Source organism: Cervus canadensis, chromosome X, assembly GCF_019320065.1.
Source record: "Cervus canadensis isolate Bull #8, Minnesota chromosome X, ASM1932006v1, whole genome shotgun sequence".
NCBI classification, from domain to species: Eukaryota; Metazoa; Chordata; class Mammalia; order Artiodactyla; family Cervidae; genus Cervus; species Cervus canadensis.
In genome coordinates, this window is record NC_057419.1 from 142,419,316 (window position 1) to 142,423,463 (window position 4,148).

Here is a 4,148-nt window from a genome sequence, read left to right on the forward strand (position 1 = left end):
AAAGAGATGGGAAAACCAGACCACTCTACCTGCCTCCTTAGAAATCTGTATGCAAGTCAAGAATAAACAGTTAGAGTCATACATGGAACAACAGACTGGTTCAAAATTGGGAAAGGAGTACATCAAGACTGTATTGTCACCCTGCTTGTTTAACTTATATACAGAGTACATCATGCGAAATGCCAGACTGGATGAAGCACAAGCTGGAATCAAGATTGCTGGGAGAATATCAACAGCCTCAGATATGCAGGTGACATCACCCTTATGTCTGAAAGCGAAGAGGAACTAAAGATCCTCTTGATGAAAGTGAAAGAGGAGAGTGAAAAAAGTGGCTTAAAACTCAGCATTCAAAAAACAAAGATCATGGCATCCGATCCCATCACGTCATGGCAAATAGATGGGGAAACAATAGAAACAGTGACAGACTTTATTTTCTCAGACTCCAAAATCACTGCAGATGGTGACTGCAGCCATGAAAGTAAAAGACACTTACTCCTTGGAAGAAAAGCTATGATCAACCTAGACATCATATTAAAATGCAGAAACATTACTTTACCAACAAAGGTCTGTATACTCAAAGCTATGTTTTTTCCAGTCATCATGTACAGATGTGAAAGTTGGACCATAATGAAAGCTGAGCACCAAAGAATTGATACTTTTGAACTATGGTGCTGGAAAAGACTCTTGAGAGTCTCTTGAACAGCAAGATCAAACCAGTCAATCTTAAAGGAAATCAGTCCTGAATAACTGTTGGAAGGACTGATGCTGAAGCTGAAGCTCCAATACTTTGGCCACCTGATGTGAAGAACTGACTCCTTGGAAAAGACCCTGATGCTGGGAAAGATTGAAGGCAAGCGGAGAAGGGGACCTCAGAGGATGAAATGGTTGGATGGCATCACAGACTTGATGGACACGAGTTTGAGCAAACTCGGGGAGTTGGTGATGGACAGGGAGGCCTTTGCGTGCTGCAGTCCATGGGGTCTTAAAGAGTCAGATATGACTGAGTGACTGAACTGAACTGAACTGAACTGTGCTGAGATTGGAGAATGTTCCTCGTTTTTAGGAAATGTGCTCTGAAGTATTTACAGATAAAGTAGCATCATGTCTTAATTGATTTAAAAGATTCAGAAAATGTGTTTATGAGTGTGTGTGTGTGTGTGTGTGTTTACAGATAAAAGTGACAAGAATAAAGCAAACAGTAAAATGTCAACATTTGGGAAATCTTTATGAAAGGTATAGAAAAAAATCTATCTACTATTCTTTTAACAACTATAGTGAGATATAAATCATATGCCATGCAAGTTATCTATTGGGACTATGCTTAGGAGTGGATTTCTGGATCATGTGGCAACTCTATGTTCAACATTTTGAGAAACTATCAAACTTCTAAACAAGCTGCACCACTTTACCTTTTTATCAGTGATGTATGAGGGTTTCAGTTTCTCCACTTTCTCATCAACACGTTTTGTTCTTTTTTTTTTTTTGTCACGCTGAATGGCATTAGGGATCTTAGTTTCCCGAACAGCAATTACACCCATGTCCCCTGCAGTGGAAGCATGGAGTCTTAACCACTGAACCTCCAAGGAAGTCCCCATTCATCTTTTTGATTCCAAGCATGCTAGTGGGTATAGAGTAGTATCTCATGATGTTTGTTTTTTTTTTTTTCTTCTCAATGTAGCCACATTAACAGTTTATGGACACCATGAACAAGTGCCCATTTTCAGTAGAATGAGGCTTTATAAGTAAGTTTCCCAAGCTTAAGAGAATGTGCGAAAGACTTCTTCTGCACCTGTACAGCTCCAGTCCATGGGGTCGCTAAGAGTTGGACACAACTGAGCACACTTTTCACTTTCATGCATTGGAGAAGAAAATGGCAACCCACTCCAGTGTTCTTGCCTGGAGAATCCCAGGGACGGGGGAGCCTGGTGGGCTGCCGTCTATGGGGTCGCACAGTCGGACATGACTGATGCGACTTAGCAGCAGCAGTAGCACCTATATAGAAGTTCCACTGTTTTGCTAAGCATGCTATCAGTAAAGGAAAGCTGCTAAAAGCAACAGAAAGTGAAAAGCGAAATACCTGTTTAGGGTCAGGAGATGGGATGTCTAGTTCTTCATGACAACCACAGAAAAAAAAAGTATTAGTTACTATTGAAGATTATGTCAAACTGAACAGTATAAGAAACTAAAAGGATACTGTATCAGTAGAAATACCAGGTCTGACATGCACAAAGCAAAAAAACCAACGATGCCAGATACTGAATTTATATCGCACTGTCTTTTGAACAGCCAGCAGGAACAAACTGCTGAATGCAGATACCATGCAGTGCATCATGATGTTTTGAAATTGCATTTTCCTGACAATTAATGGTGTTGGGCATCTTTCCTGTGTTCTTTGGCCACTTATACATCATTTCTGGAGAAATACCTATTCAAATGCTTTGCCATTATTAGATTTGAATCTTTTGTCTTTTTATCATGGAGTTGTAAGGTTTCTTTTTATATTGTAGATACAAACCCTCTGTCCAATATATGCCCCTGAACTATACCCCCTTTAATCCAATATATGATTTGTAAACGTTTCCCCTCATTCTGTGGGTTGTGCTTTCACATTATCAGTAGTATCATTTGCGGCATAAAACTATTTAAATGAGTGCAATTTATCTATTTTATCTTTGGTCACTCCTGCTTTTGGTGTCATATCTAAGAAATCGTTGCCTGATCCAAGGTCATGAAGATTTACACCTATGTTTTCTTCTAGGAGCTTTATAGTCTTGGCTCTCATAATCAGGTCTCTGATCCATTTTGAGTTACTTTCTGTGTATGGTGTGAGGTAGGAATCCAACTTTATTTTTTGGCAGGTGCATATCCAGTTATCCCAGCACCATTTGTTGTAAGACCATTTCTTCTTCCATTGAATTGTCTTGGCTTCCTTTTCAAAAAATTTAATTCACCATAAGTGTAAGGGCTTATTTCTGAACCTCAATTCTATTACATTAATTTATAAGTCTATCCTTATGCCAATACCGTATAGTCTTGATTCCTGACACTTTGTTAGAAGTTTTGAAATAAGGACGTGTGAGTCTTCTAACTTTCTTCTTTTTCAAGATTATTTTGCCTGTTCTGGATCCCTTCCATTTCCATGTGAATTTTAGAATTGGCTTGTCAATTTCTGCAAAAACACCAGCTAGAATTTTGATAAGTATTGTATTGAATCCATAGATCAGTTTGGACAGTACTACCACTTTATATCAGTTCTTTGATCTGTGAACATAGGATGTTTTTCTACTTATTTATATCTTCTTTATTGTCTTTTAAGAACATACTGTTGTACAAGACTTGCCCTTCTTTTGTTAAATTTCTTCCTAAGCATTTTATTCTTTTTTGTGATTTATAAATAAACTGTTTTCTTAATTTCATTTGGATTGTTTATTACTGTGTATTGAAACACAATTGATTTTAATACCTTGATCTTGTATCCTACAACTCGCTGAGCTCATTTATTCATTCTAATAGCTTTTTAGTGGATTCCTTAGGATACAAAATCATGTCATCTGTGACTAGAGATAGTTTTACTTCTTCCTTTCTAATCTGGATGCCTTGCATTTCTTTTTCTTGACTAATTGCCCTGGCTAGAAGCTCCAGCACAATGTTACCTGAAAGTGACAAGAGTGGACAACTTTGTCTTGTTCCTGATCTTAGGGGGAAAGTTTTCAGTCTTTCACCATAAAGTATAATGTTAGCTGTATTTTTTCCTACATGCCCTATTTCACATTGAAGATGTCCCCCTACCACTGTTTATTTCTACTATTCTTGTAATCTTTCACAAATTTGAAGTTATGTTTAAAAAAGTTAAAGTGAAAAAATATGTATGTGTTCCAATTCATGAACATAGCATATATTTCTATTGTTATATTGTTATTTCATTTTTCCTTCAATGTCTTCTCAAATGATTGTCAATTTCTAAATAATGGTCTTACGTGTCATTTTTTGTATTTACTCCTACGTAGATATTTTATGCTATTGTAAATGTTATCTTTCTTTATTCATAAATTCTGTCCCTGCTTATTTTTAAACACTGATTTATATCCAGAAACTGTGCTAAATTTTCTTATTAATTTGAATAATTTATCTGCAGAATCTTCAAGCTT

At 36.9% G+C, this 4,148-nt stretch overlaps 1 non-coding gene across 1 annotated transcript; it reads right to left on the minus strand.

Moving 5' to 3' along the window:
* Positions 1 to 2,191: 2,191 nt before the first annotated feature.
* Positions 2,192 to 2,328, minus strand: LOC122436181. Its single transcript, XR_006267939.1, has one exon. It is a non-coding gene; the product is annotated as a small nucleolar RNA SNORA8 (small nucleolar RNA).
* Between the last annotated feature and the right edge of the window lie 1,820 nt (positions 2,329 to 4,148).